Here is a 16,611-nt window from a genome sequence, read left to right as displayed (position 1 = left end):
GAATTAGGAAAGGAGAGACACCTTACTATCAAGAGATAAGACTAGAAGTCCTTAGTGACGGTGACAAAAAGGAAAGATTTTGGTTGTCACAGGATGATAGAGGGATTTTATCACTATTAATAGATGAAGTGGGACTTGGAGACTGAGGAAGAGCAAACGAGACATGTCGTTAGTGATTCAAAGTGCTTGGAGGGGTTTTTAAGCCATAGGATAAGGCTAGGGAAATGCATTTGACAAGATTGGTTGATTGTTATACATGACAATAGCTTGGTTATTTGTCTCTATTTTATGTATACTAATATTGTGTATGGTATGTAAAGTGAGTTGAGTGTCAGCAAGGGATGAAGAAAGAATAAACATAGTGCTCCAATACTTGGGATAAAGGTGGCACAAAGATAAGGGTATTAGATGTGATTATCTAGATAATGTGCAAGGTGACTATACTCATCATGACATCAAGTAATTTATATGTTGTTCATTTATCAAGTTAGGAGTTTGGATTTTGAGTGGTTTGGTCAAGGTGTAGGGTGGTTGAGCCAAGCCAATGATCCATATTAGAATGCATTGGGGGTGTTGGAATATGCAAGAGAGACATAGTCATAGGTTACCAAGTGAGTTCACACTAGTGGTTAGACATGGCAAAAATCTAACTTGTAGATGGAATATATAATTGGAAGGGCTAGAGAGAGATCCTAGTTGGTTTTGGTAAGAGGATAGGGTGTGAACTTGTGAAGTAGGTTGCATTGTGAAGGATTTTGTGAGAGTAATTAGACATGGGGAGATGCAAACACAAATGAAAAGGATAGAATGTGGTAACCAATTATACATTCATGAAATTAGAGATGGACACTAATCAAGTTTGGTGTCTAAATGATGAATCAATCAAAGAAGTTTTGAATGACATTGTGAGTATTTGAAGGAACCTTTCACAAGGAAAGGTGTTTATGATTTAGGATAAGAGAGAGACCTCAATATCATAGATGGGACTGGAAGTCCTTATGGGTTTTAGTTGTGGATGCTCTGCATCAGCATGCAAGTAAATGAATACAAAAATGGCTATATCATAAAACTATTGTCACAAAAAAATGTGGAGATGGAGATAGGAGAAAGAATGGGAACAAGGTTGGGGATGTGCCTTTTCCTTAAAACAAGATTTCTTGGTGACAATGAATTAAAGAATTATAAGTACTTGAAATAATAATAGAATGCAATAAGTCAAAAATTAGGCAAGTAAATAGAACAACACCACATCACAACAAGGGTGACCAAAACTCATTGGAGACACACAATTTGGGATAGCTATTGCATGTTAATTTGGTTGTAACAATTAATATCAATTGTATTTAGGAAGCTTATAATCAATTCCTATTATTGATTCTTCAATAAAACATTCAGGTTGATGCATATAGAGACCACTCTCTCATAGGTGTGTCCTCCTCATTAAGGTTACTTAGAGTAACTCCATACTCTACTGGAATGCATGTAAAATTTTTAGAAAAAACTCTAGCTAAAGATGTGCTACCCCCATATCCAAATCCAAAAGATGTGGATATGGAGTTGAGGGAAGGATCGAGAACAAGGATGTAGATGTGCCTTAACAAGAGTTCCTTGTGACCTTGAATTAAATAATTATAAGGGTTTGAAATGAAAATAACATGCAAGAAGTCAACAATTGGGGGAATAAAGAGTAAAAATCAACTTCGCAACAAGGGGTACAAAAATTCATTGTAGAAACATAGGGTGGGATAGATGCCACATGTAACTTGGGTAGTAACACTTAATTTCAATTGGTATTAGGAATCTTATAAATCAATTGTTATTATTAAGCCTTCAAGAACACATTTAGGCTGATACATATATAGACCATCATCTCATAGGCATGTCCTCCTAAAGCCTACTCATAATAGCTCCATACTCGACTAAAATGCATGTAAAATTTTTAGAACAAACTATATTTGAAGATCTACTGCCATTGAACTAGATGTAATGAACCCAATGGACATATTTGTACATATGATGTATCAGAAAAACAACACAAAAAAGTCAAACAGACAAATCACCTCAGTAGTTCAAAGGGAAAGAAAATTATCATCCAATCTGAGTTGTCTTCTGGTATAACTCCTATATAGAATGATTTCACAATGCTTGAATGCATGACTTATGCTTAGATGACATGTTTGTGGTGATCCAAGTGTGTCAAACTAAAGTATTGTCACAATAAAACTCAGCCAAGCACAAGTCCATGATAAAAGGATGAGTGGTAGATTCAATAGAGGATTGGACATTTAGCCACACCCAAATCAGTCATTGATTCAAAGGTCAAAAGTTAGACCAAATTTATTCACTTTTAAAACCATAACTTTTTCTTATGGGCTAAAGTTTTTGTCCAAACATTATTAAAGAGTTCCAACCATTGGTGGGCATCACATGAGATTGTGATCTTTTTTATTTATGGTTTCCAAAAGTATTAAATGTGTGTCCTTATATTCAACACTTCATGCTAGATATTGTCATATGAGAAATTAATTTTTTGTCCTCATAGTTATCAAAATCATGTTCCAAGATACTACTAAATTTTCCTAGTAAACAATATATTGTATATTGGAAGCATCCACCATAGACAGCTAGAAATTTCATAGGAAAGGTTATTATGTATACAAGGCTCATTTATTTTTCACAAATGTTGACATCAAAACCCACTTACTTTGCACTTTTTGAGACAGTCTTACATCCAAATGTCTCTATTGCCAAACTGGATATTGGTTCAAGAATTATGAAAAATTAAATTCCCAAATCCTCCAAGACCAAACCTATTCCTTGATTTTTCTGGGTCTATTTTAGAATTTCCCTATATAGATAATTTATTTTCAGCATTTCCAACCAAAATGCCATTGTTTATGTGTACCATGTAACATAGAAAAACTAAAACTAAATAAAGATGGAATGGAGGTTGGAAAATCATCTCCAATGTTTGAAACTTATTAAACCCCTAAGTAACCAAATTTTGAGAAGAATCCTCCAAGAGAGATTCCATCATGTATGGGACACTTATACTTCTACAAGAATCGATACTGATCAAATTCAATAATGCAACTAGCTTGCCAAAATCAATGTTAGAGACATTGTTAGATCTAAATATGACAGTCCTCACCAAGTACTTTACTAAAAAAAATCAAATTCAAGGCCCACTGGTACTATAGAACCCAAAGGATTCTCTTGAATCACTAATATTGATTTTTGATGGAACTTCCATGCTATTTATTTTTGTTGATTTTCAATGGAAATCTAGGCATTGCAGTATATAGTTGTAGATTATTATAGAAAACAAAATGAAGAACAAAAAATTGATTAAATGGAGATCCACAAATCCCTATTATCAATAAGACATAAAATATCTCCACAAATATTACACACTAGATGCAATCTTAAGTTGTAAAATTAGATTGAATTAGGGATACCCCATATTGGTTGAAGATTCAAATCAATGTTTTCAGCATGTCTAGCCAAAAAATCACCATTCCATGTGCATGGTATCAAAAAAATACTGAAAGCCCATATATGAACTAAATAGAGATATTAAAATCCCTCCAATTATAAAGATTATGAAAATTTCTTAAAAAAAAGAGCAGACTGCAAGAAAAGAAACTTATTTAATGGGTGGGTCTTATATTTTTGGGAACTACATTTATATAGCACTTTCAAAAGAAACTTCACCACTTTCCATAAAAGATTGATTTAGAATAGATCAAAAGTAGTAATGAAATTCAATTAGAATCCACATATGCCTTCCATTGGTTAAGATAAAAACTTAAAATTGATCTTTAAAGAAAAAAATTGCTTGCAAGCACAATAAAGGAATGATTTTTGAATGTCCTATGATTGACTGGGATTAACTTCTCAAGCTGTAGTGTTAAAGCTTATGCCATTGCACAGAAATACTCATAAACTAGACATGGATTCAATGAAGAGATATATGTCTCTACCAGTAATTAAAACTATAGAGCTCTTTGACTAAATTGATAGTTAATTAATAGTAGAATAAAAAATTTTGACAAAAAATGTTTTCATATTCTAGACCAAAATGTCATTGTCAAGTGTAACTACTAAAAATGAATTGTGACACTGAAAAGAAAGGAATGGTCATCCAAAAAAGCCTTATCTTTATTAAGCTAAATGATACATCTCAATTAGAAGTCTCTTCCATCTTGTTGTGCAACTGAGTAGCTAGGTTCCTAAATGCTTGGCATGTATGTATTTTGAAAAAATTGCCAACTTCAATCAATTTGAAAAAGCCCAAATAAGATATTGTCTTGACTGAGCCACTTGAGTATACTTTTCATAAATTTTGTACTTTGATGAAAATTTTGTTGGTAATAGTGCAAAATATAATATTCAAGGCTTAGATATCAAAATGTGTGACATAGATCTAAAATTGGTGGTTAATCCTTTTACATAAATCACAAGCATAGAAATACTATAAATAAAAGGAAAGTAATCTTGCACAAAAAAATGGCACATTTCACTGATAAAGAATAGAATACAATAATGGACTATAAATTTTTTTCCCCAAATGACACAATAGTTGACAAACCTTCAATGCAAGGACTTCTGCGTAAAACGTTATGTTAGGGTTTGAAAGCAAAGTATAAAAAATTGTTCATTTGTAATTTCTATGAGAGAGATCAAGATAAGGGACCTATCATTGATTGAGATGTAGAATGATCCATAAAAATAGTAGGTAGGAAGCTTGTGATATAATCTGATAGGGAGAATTGAATATGCCATGGGCCTGGCCACACTATTTTTGAACCCCAATGTTAAGTCGCCACTAACTGTGGGCATCTTCTGTGACTGGGAAATTGGGAAGTCTAGCCTAATGCTTCAGGTTTGTTTATATCAGATTTCTAAAGGCATTGAGGTGTCTATTAAATATGAGCTCTATTCTAGGAAAATTTTCTAAATGTTTGACATATAAAATTGTGACAGAATGAAATTATTCTACTAAAGATGGTAGCTCAACTAGTATTTCCAAATTTACTCAACAGTGAGAAGTTTCACGAATGCATAGACATTCAACAATCTCAAAAAGTTCTAGAAACATATGAGGAGATAAATGAAGAGGTGAAAGAGCTAAAGCCATTACCATCGGCTATTGTTTCTATGAGTAACATTCCTTTTAGTGATACACTCGAATTAATAAATAAGATAATGCCATGAAAGACATTTTAATCATGGTACATACCTGACTAGAAATATAATCCACTGGTGCAGTTCTTGAATGGTGACTATCATTCTAATTAACACAAAGTATATAAATCATTAGTGCTCATTGATTGGAATGAGATGGTAAGCTTCCTTTATTTAATAAATTGGTGTAGTTTTTAGTCTCTTTGCATGGGCCTAGCCGCATTAAGAATAAAAATAGTAGGTAACAGGAAGAATAAAACTAGTTTAGAAAACATGTTCCACTTACCTCAACATGACTGAAATTCTAGTTAGTTCAGAGAGCACAGATCTATCTTCACTCTTCAAGAGAGCTAGCTTTGGATCGATTCCATCAAATTTCAAAGTAAAATCTCCCACCTTCTCCTTAAAAATTTACTTCCTGCCTTCCTCTCAACCATAACAATGAATTAGGGCGCATGAAATGAAAAAATTGCCTTCCTCTCCACCATAAAAATGAATTTACTTTTTTCATTTTAATATAATGAACTCGTGTTGGTCAAAATTTCAACCAACATGGGCATGAGTTCTTAAAAAAAGATATTTTTCCTTGCCTATTGCGACCAATTTGACCCAATTTGACCCCATTTTAATAAATGGTCAAAAATTTTGGTCTAAAAATAGGGTCAAATGTACTAGTGCCTTAGTACACCTTATTGCAATTTGACCAACTTCATTTCAATTAAAACATATGATGGGTAACTTACCTTTGTATTTTCCTTTGCCTCTACTAAATCTCCTAGCCAAAAATTCTTCTAGATCTTCATCATTTGTGTCACTATCACTAGCAGCATGCTTGACTTTTTTACTTTCTTTAGGTTCTTTTAGTGTCATCTTAGCTTTGAAAGCATAATCAATATTCTTTGATTTGAAATTATCAAAATTGGAGAGTTCAAAAGTAGTGAGTCTACCAAACAACCCTTTAAGGGTTAGATAACTACTAGGAATACACCTAAGTTCTTTTATAGAAGAGACTGTAATAGCATAGATTAGCAGTAGGGTTCTCAACACTTTGCTAATCACATTCTCATCTTTAATAATTCTATTTGCTCCTCTAATTGAATTTACAATATCTTTGATTCTTTCTTAATACTCTACTATAGTCTCACCTTCTTGCATTCTCATTTCATCAAATTTTTCTCTTAGAATTTTTGCTTTGGCTCTCAACACATTCTTGTCTCCTCCATATATCTTCTATAGGGAATCCCAAATTCCTTTATAAGTGGTACATTTTTAATGTCTTCAAACTTTGAATAACTTAGGGTAGATGTTATCTCCAACATTCCCTGATTATGTTCTTTCTTCTATTTGAGTTATTTAATAGTTGGGGCTTCAATTATTGCAACATATTCATTGGTGATGGTTGCCTATGCATAATCTTCAATTCATCATAGATGCAACTTCATCAAACTTTTCCATGTAAGAAAGTCTTACTTTTTGAAGTTTTCTCATTTTACCAGTACTCAGCAATAATATGTTGTTTTCTCAGGAATTACTATCTTTGATGCTTGGTCAATACTAGGTTGCTCGGCATACACTAATTATTTACTCTTTCTCATCAAACATTAATCTTTGTTCACTGGCACCTACTAAATTCCTCTTTTCTCAACACATACTGAACTAACTTCTCTTAGCTTCAACTAAATTTCTTCTCAACCTACCCTGACTTGCTCAACTTCCATTTTTTACTTAGTTAGACTTGGCAGACACATTTCTTTACTTAGCCTCCTTCTTGTCTTTTCTCAAGTATCCTTTAATTATAGCTTTGAGTAGATAAACAATACACTATATTATCAATGTATCACTTGGTCTTAGTGCTTCTTTTATACACCATATAATTCAATCTTTCTCTAAGTACTCCTGTTATCCTTCCTTTTAAAATCCTCTTCATTAATCAATCAAACGATAGCATTCATACCAAATGAGTCTCACCAACAAGTAGTATGTTTGACATTAGAGACAAAATAATGATTGTTCCATGATAGGTTTCATCAATCTTCCTCATTTCAACAATCTTCAACAAGAAAGGCAAGAAAAGGTCAAGCAAGACAAGGTGCAACAAGTTAGCCAATGAAGCGTTTGTGAAGGTTAGAAGCATGACATGGGATGTGTGGATTCATGATTTTTCACATGGATTGCTTTATTTTGGATATGGATTTGAAGGCTTCCATGGTTGTATTGCAATGATTTTTTTTTCAATAATACATGGTGATGGATGCTTTTGGAGGCTGGGTTTTCCCTCAATGGGGGTTTTCAAGGGCATATCTTATGTCACATTTTTGTGGGTATGTGGTCTATTCTCTCACATGTGGATTTTAATTACTTATTGTTTCAAATCTATTATGGGTTATGTGGAAATGATAATATTTATGATTGGAAGTACCTTTACAAGTGGTATCAAAGTAAGGTATTATTGTTGTAACCCTAGATTGACTCCATTAGAATTCATGAGAGGATAAAAGAAAACAAAAGATGTATGAGTTTTGTAGGTTGTGTATTATAGATCTAAAGGTTTTGGATTTGTAGTTATGATGTGATGTTGGCAAATTTTGGGCATGTGAAATTGTCGGTCAAAAGAGTTTTTTAGATGTTTCATTTAAATGAGGGTTTTAGGGGGAGAGGTTGCATAAATGACCTCCTAGGTAAAATTAGATCTCACAATTGGATCTGGGTTGGCTTTTCCATAAATTTTGATAAATAATATGCCCTAGTTTGGCCATGCTTATACAAAATGCAAATCTTTTTTAGTTTCATCCTATGATGGTCATCAAATATAATCTTGTCAAAATTTTCATAAAAAAAAAAAAATGCTTTGAAAGTGGTAAAAAGTTTGTCTTGGTAAAATGACCATAACTTTCACATCAGATTTCAAATTTCTTATAGTCTTAAGAAAGCTAATTTAGAACACTACAGCTTGGTGTAGGTTTGATTCTATGATTTTGACATTTTGTTAGAATTTAAGAGCCCAAAAGTTAGATGTTTCTTATTTTGAATATAGATTTGGGCATAACTTGGGCATATAGAGCTGGATTTTGGACTTTGAATACTAAATGGAAATCTCTTAGAGAGCTCTACAAGGTGGTTTAGATTTAGTGTAGGTTTGGCATGATTTATTCAGTGGTATATTGATCTAAATAGTTTATGATATATATTGACTATGGTAACATTTTGATTTTAATGACATTGTCTATTTTGGAGATTTGGCATTTGATGTCATTGTATACTCATCTTATATTTCAAACTGGTCTCATGTTGATATGGCTATCAGTATTTGGTTTGGATATGTATGATGACTTGTTTGGTCTATAAGTTGTGCAGTTTTATAAGTAGTCTATACTTACAAGTTACATTTATGGCTTGGATATGAGTTGTCTTTTCCCATTGATCTTTTATTATTGATATATATTAATATTTTGTGACTTGGATTTCTATTGTCTATGCCCTTAGTCACATGATTTGTTGATTTGTCTTCATGTAAAAGGGATGAGATTTTTTTAGAAGGTATAGCCATGGTAGAGAATTGTGGTTGACTACTTTATGATAACAAGTTGAACGCTATGAGAGTTTAGATGCTCAGTTCATGGATGTGATCATGGTGTCATGTATTTTGGCACAACATGATTGGATATACAAGTACATCCTTGATGTTCATTGGTTTGGATTCATCCTTTTGATGGTATATCTTCTTTTGTTGAGAATCATGGTTATTTGTTTTTTTTTAAGGAGCTCATGATGTGCAATTTGAGTCCTTTGATGGTTTTATGCCTTGGTTGATTCTCATGGTTAGAGGATAGTTTTTTCATAATGATGTCATGGATAGCTTGGATACACAATTTAGTGGAAACATGCTAATGTGACCACTAGTCTTGCTCCCACCCTAGCTTCCTCTAAGGTCATCTTAGGTCTTTCTCCTGACCTAATAGGGTTTCTTCATGTTAGGATCAAACCATAGACAAATAATAATTACATGCAAATATAACCAATAACAGAAAAATAGTTCACATAGAAAAAACACAAGGCACCAAGATTTAATGTGGTTCACCCAATCCTTGGGCTACATCCACCAAACAACAAGTTTGATATTATTATGATCCAGTGATTACAACCTGATTACAATTTGTAATCCCTTATAGCTTAGTACTACCATAAGAACCAATTTTGCATCACAACTTAATAAAAATACCTAACCCTAAGCCCTTTTATACAAGTATTTTATGCCATTTTAAGGTTACAACATGTCAGCCATATGTTAGCTACAGTGTCGGCCATGGCCCACAACCTCAAAGAATTTATGAAGTATGTACAGTGCTTTCCTAATTAGTCACCATAATCTAACAATCTCCCACTTGGGGACTGATTAGGCTCGACACTAAACAACAATCTCCCACTTGGAGACTGATTCTATAGCTATACCACTATCACATGGGGCCCCACTAGATCAAACCACCCTAGACTCTTCTATTCTTTGATTCATGGTTAGTCTAGAAGACCAATTGATGCTGGAGATGAGTTCAACTTCTCCCTTGTTACTACCTTTGTCAACATATCTGTTGCATTATCATTTGTATGTATCTTCTCTAGCTTTAACTTTCCATCCTTCAAAACTAACCAAATGAAATGATACTACAACTGCATGTGTTTGGTCTTAGAATGTAGAGCTGAAATTTTTGCAAGATGAATGGCACTTTGACTATCTATAAACAAATAACTATCCCTTTGAGGGTGTCCCAATTATTCCAAGAAGAATTGAAGCCATATCATCTCCTTGGCTGCCTCTATAGTAGCAACATACTATGCCTCTGTAGTGGATAAAGCATTAACCTTCTATAATCAAGAAACCTAGCTCATGGCTGCCCCACCAACAGTAAAGACATAACCTATAGTACTCTACCTGGTATCAATATCCCTTATCAAATCTAAGTCAACATAGCCTTTTAAATGAATATTTGAGCCCCCAAAGTGTAAACACTTATTAGATGTTCCTCTCAAATATCTAAGAATCCATTTGACTACATTCCAATTCTCTATTCTTGGATGTCTCATATACCTGCTAACGACTCCCACTACATGTGCAATATTTGGCCTAGTACATACCATAGCATACATCAAGCTTCCTATAGCTAAATCATAGGGTACCTTGGACATCTTACCCTCCTCTTGCTATTTCTTAGGACACATCTCCTTAGTCAACTTCAAATGACCAGGTAAAGGTGTGTTGATAGTTTTAGCATTCTCCATAGAGAAACATTGAAACACCTTCTCTACATAATCAGCTTGAGATAGCATCAATGTTATGTTCTTCCTATCTTTAGAAATCTTCATACCAAGGATTTGTTTTGCTGCCCCCAAATCCTTCATAGTAAATGCATGTGCTAATTGGCTTTTCAGCCCCTTAATGTGATCCATGTTAGACCCATCTATAAGCATATTATTAACATATAAACATAAAGTAATGTAGCTATCATCATCCAACCTCTTAAAGTAAACATAATGATCTGAATGACACCCACTATAACCATGCTCATGCATAAAACTATCAAATTTTAGATACCATTTCTGAGGTTCTTGCTTCAAGCCATATAAACTTTTCTTCAATTTGCACACTAAGTTCTCCTTACCTTTGACTGCAAATCCTTATGCCTGAGCCATAGATATCTCTTCATCCAAATCACTATGAAGGAAGGATATTTTAACATCCAACTTCTCTAAATGAAAATCTTCAGTAGCCACAAGACTTAAAATAGTATAGATAGAAGTCATTTTAACAATAGGAGAAAATATCTCATCAAAATAAATTTCCTTTTCTATGCAAATGCTTTTACAACTAACCTAGCTTTAAATATTTTTTGACCCTCTTCATCTTCTTTCAACCTGTAAACCCACTTATTCTATAAAGCTCTTTCACTTGCAGGCAACTTTCACAAATCCCATGTCTTATTCTTCAGTAGAGAGTCCATTTTGTCTTTCATTGCAGACTCCCACTAAATCTTAGTATCCACCTACATAGCTTCATCATAACTTTTAGGTTCACTAGAATCAATAAGTAAAATAGAATACAAAGAGGGAGAGAATCTTTTTGGAGGTCTAATTTTCCTTGTTGACCATCTAACATTCATCGGTGTATGTGGTATTTTTTTTTGTAGTTGTTGTAGATCATGAGGAATGGCTAGAACATTAACTTTTAGAGTATCATCAAACACTACATAATCATCTTCTTTCATCTCATGTTGCTACAATAGATATTTGTATAACACTTTCTCATTGAATATGACATATCCACTTCTTAAAATTTTATGATTTTCAAAATCCTAAAGTCTATAACCAAATTCATTAATGCCATATCCAAAAAATACACATTTTTTTGAATTAGCTTCTAGCTTGGTTCTATTTTCAGAACCTATGTGAGCAAATGTTTCACAACCGAAGGTCTTGAGAAAAGAATAACTCACCTTCTTACCAATCCATGCTTCCTCTATAATACCATAGCCCAAAGGAGTAGAGGGACCTCTATTAATAAAATATATAGTATTATTGATAGCCTCTTCCCACATGTGTAAGGGCAACCCAACATGAAATGTCATGCTCCTTGCATGCTCCATTATAGTTCTGTTCATGTGTTCAGCCACTCCATTTTCCCATGGAGTCCTTGGAATAGTTTTTTGTCTACAAATACCATTAGTGGAGCAATAATATTCAAATTCATGACTGCAATACTCACCACCATCATCAAATCTAAGACATTTTAATTTCTTACCAGTCTCATTTTCAACCAAGCATTTCCATTTCTTAAAAGTTTGAAATACATCAGATTTATGTCTAAGGAAATAAACCCATACTTTTCTAGTTGCATCATCAATAAATGTAACATAATTAATGAGAGCCACCAAGGGAATATACCTAATCTAGTCCCCATACATTAGTATGCACAAGCTCTAATTTCTCCTTTTTGTTTTCCTTCCAAGTCTTCACAAAACACACTCTCTTTTGTTTTCCATACACACAACTTTCATAGAAATCCATATTAACACATTTTAGACCTAGTGAAATTTTTTTTGAATGAAGTAATTTCATACCTTTCTCACTCATGTGCCCAAGTCTATTGTGCCAAAGCACTGTATTAGAATCTACATCAAATATTTGTTCTCCTTGCTCAATTACAACAATTGTTCCTGAACATTCATTTTTCTCTAAAATAATTAAAGTAGAAGGAAAATTATGACCTGTAAAAAGATATAAGGTGTCTACTTTCACACCTTTTGGTACTACAAGGGAACCTTTTGAAACCTTCCAATTTTTTTCATTAAAAGTAAGTACACAACCCTCATCACTAAGTTGCCCTACTAAAATTGAATTCCTACTCAGCCTTGGAACATGTCTTACCTCATGTGATAGCCAATGATTCCCATTCTGCAATTTAATCTTAATTTTTTATTTTCCAACAATCTGACAGGGTCCATTATCCCCTAAATAAAAAATCCCAAAATCCCCTTGGACATAATTAATGAAATAACCTCTATGAGGTGTAGCATGAAATGAAGCACTAGAATGTAAAACCCATGAATCATCAACAATTTCTAAAGATAGAATAAAAGAATCCTCTTTGGATTTGTTACTTACCACATTTTCTTCCTTGTCTCCATCTGATTTATCTCCTTCATTTTTCTTTCGATTCCAGCAATCTTTCTTTTTATGACTTGGTTTTCCATAGTACCAGTAGTTGTTTGGTCCTCTTGATTGTGACTTCTTCCCCTTTGACTTTCCTTTTGAAATCCTATGATTTTTAGAGTTACTTCCTCTATTATTTGTTCTACCCCTGCTTTGTGCATTTAAAGAACTTCCTGATGTAGATCCACCTAAGTTTTTCTTATGAGTTTTCTCACTCAAAACAACACTGATCACATCTTCACATTTTAGGGTACTAGATCTAGAAACAAAATTACTCACAACCATTACCAAGCCATTTTAGCTTTCAGGCAAAGAACACAAAATCAAGAAAGCCATAATTTCTTCATCAAAATTGATACCCATAGAAGATAACTAACAAGTAATAATATTAAACTCTTTTAAATCATCTGCAATACATCCACCTTCTACCATTTCATATTAAATAAACACTTCATGAGAAATACCTTGCTTGAAGCGGAGGGCTTTTCATACAGTGTTGTTAGGGTTTTCATCAACTCTTCTCCTGTCTTTGCTTTTGTAATATTAAATGCCACTAATGGTGCTAGGCACAATTGAATGCTTCTAAGTACCTTTCTATCTAAAAGATCCAATTCAGCATTTGACATAGATCCCTAATTCTTGGCCTTACCTTCCAATGAATTCCATAAATCTTTTTGATAAAGATAGTCTTCCATTTGCATATTCCATAACTAGAGGTTCTACCCATTAAACCTGTCAAACCTAAGCTTACCCTCATCTTCCATCACTCCCACTTAATCGTGAGACTTTCCTACAGAGGATAACTGAAAGACAACCTAGCTTTGATACCACTTGTTAGGATTAGACCAGAGATAGAAATAACAATTACATGCAAATATAACCAATAATAGAAAATAATAGATCACACAAAAAAGAACACAAGGCACCAAGATTTAACGTGGTTCACCCAATCCCTAGGCTACATCTACCAAACAACAAGTATGGTATTATTATGATCCAGTGATTACAAACTAATTACAATTTGTAATCCCTTATAGTTTAGTACCATCACAAGAACCAATTTTGCATCACAACTTAATAAAAATACCTAACCCTAAGCCCTTTTATACAAGTATTTTAATTCATTTTAGGGTTACAACATGTCAGCCATATGTCAGCTACAATGTTGGCCATGGCCCACAACCCCAAAGAATTTATGAAGTATGTATAGTAATTTCCTAATCAATCACCACAATCTAACACTTCTTACCCTATTCTCCCTAAGATCTGATTATGAGGTCCTAGATTCTTCAAATAATGCACACCATTTAGTAAGAATAATCCCTCTTAGATACCATTCTCTAAGCTTAGCTTAGCCTTCTTGTTTACTTCACAACACTTCCACAATCAACCCAATCACTCAATTCACACCTCCAATGAAGGAATCATCATATAGAAAGGCTTTTGGACACACTTCAAGCCCCTCAACCATAATCAAGCTTGAAACCCTAATTGAGTTCTAAGAAACAAGTAATTTTTTTCAAGAATGCTTGTAATAGGGCTACATGCAATTTATCCTCCAAATAAAGAAAATCCAATTAACAAGAAAACGTCCTTAATAGGGGGCTAAACACACTATTAATCCCGATACCCATTTTAGAGAATTCAAAGATTTTGGGTGGTCTAGGGTTCTCCAACTATTTGTACAATACGGCCACAAAATGTTCCTAAAAATAAGGGATTCAAAGGTTTAATAGGTTGTTTGTAAGAAAACATGTTTTCCTCACCATGTAACTTCCACCATTTCCCTCCATTGAAGTTGGAGCTTCTTCACAAATTTACCAAACACATTCCAAGCTCTGATTGAAGTATCATGCACATTCAATCATCCAAACACCTTTGGATTGACTATGATCCCTAGCCATGCATCACTAACTTTCCTATGCAATCATCAATAAATCTCTTGCCTTGCTTTCTAAGGGCCCTCCTTTTCTATAAAATATTTACAAGGAGTCATCTCCAAAATCTCAAGAGGCCATGCAGATCCTATAGTGGGAGAGGGAGTTATGACTCCATTCTTCTCAATCACAAGGTTTAAAACACCATAATAGAAAAAACCAAAATAATTTATTTAAATAACAAAAAATATACAAAAAATCAAACTAAAAATTTACAAAACCACAAAACAAGATTCTCTAACTATTCAAGAAATAATAGTTCCAAAACTAATCCATTAAAATGCCAAAAAACTTCAAAAGCATAAGACTATAACTGTAACTTGTTGTTTAGTCCATAGACCAAAATTCTCTCCAAATTTCAACCCTGCAAAGAGTTCAAGGATGGCCTTATAAAACCACCCCCATGCCTATCCCAACTACTTTAGATAGTTACAAAGATCCAAATGAAAAGCTGCCTAATTGCAAGAAAAATTGTCAATGACAACATTGACAATTTTTGAGCAATTTTTGCATTTTTGAGCATTTGACTCTCAAACTTGCTCCAAATGATGTCAAAAATTTCCAAAGGCTTTAAATAGTTATAAATCATATAATAATTCCCTTTAAACACTTCTTGTACCATTCTAGCCTCCAAAACACAAAAATTCTCTAAATAGCCTAATTGAGCAACTAGGAGCAATTCAATAACTTAGCCAACATCAACCTAGGACTAGGTTAGGCCTATTATTCACCTTGTAGTGTGGCTAGAACCACTATAAGAAAAAATTCCCTAGGAACCCTAGGGCTTTCACAAGCCTACCTAGGTGCCCCTGCACCACATGTGATAGTGATGAGGTGGTTCTACAAGATTAGTTCTAGGTTTAGTTTGTATCTTCTTGGGTTTGGAGATCTTGGTAATGACATTTTGGTTGTGTCTGTGTAAATATGGATGATATTCATGTAGGAGATGGATGTTATGATGATAAATCTATACCAAAATTGAGTAGGAGTTTCTAGCATTGCTATATTTATTGATTGTTTTCAAATGTTGGAAGATGTCTTAGATCCTAATATTGTAGAAGCATCTTTGACATTTGTATGATTCTTCATGGTGTGTGGAGATGGTTTCATCTTGAGGACTAATGAGATTCTTGGTAAAGTTGTGGTTTATGCTTTCATTTGACATGTTATCATTATAGTTAGATGGTTTCATTATTATATCATGGTATGCTCTTGATACACATTTAGAGTTTTGAATTGTTATGGTATGTTAGTATGGAGCATGTTATCTCTTTGGTCAGGATGGTTTGGATCATTTTGTCATTTTTATGTTCCTCAAGCCATGTGTAACACCTCACCAAGGGATCCAAAAGAATTAACCTAAATTTTTACTAAGTTTACCAAACTTATTTTTTTATAAAGATAACATATAACAAAAATCATAAAGTAGCAAAAGAAATAACATACAATCATACATAAGAAAACATAACAAATTACATTACTTAAGGATCCCAAGACATGGAGTCACATTTAAATTTAATTAATACTAAAACCAATATATAACACATCCACATAAAAGAATAAGTACAAGTACAAATCCATTTAAATAATATACATTTGTTCTGAATGCCACTTGGCAATAAATTCAGAATACACAATCATCCATTGTACATGTCATAGGGTATGCAATGCTAAAATTATATACATTTATAAAAATAGATTAATTCATCCCTTTTAGATCCATGAAACAAAGTACAATAAAATAAATAAAATCATCCATCATGTAGATACAACCATCTATCGTAAT

The sequence above is a fragment of the Cupressus sempervirens genome, chromosome 3, assembly GCF_028749045.1.
Source record: "Cupressus sempervirens isolate cs-2001-9-10 chromosome 3, ASM2874904v1, whole genome shotgun sequence".
Taxonomy (NCBI): Eukaryota; Viridiplantae; Streptophyta; class Pinopsida; order Cupressales; family Cupressaceae; genus Cupressus; species Cupressus sempervirens.
This window is presented reverse-complemented; position numbering follows the sequence as displayed.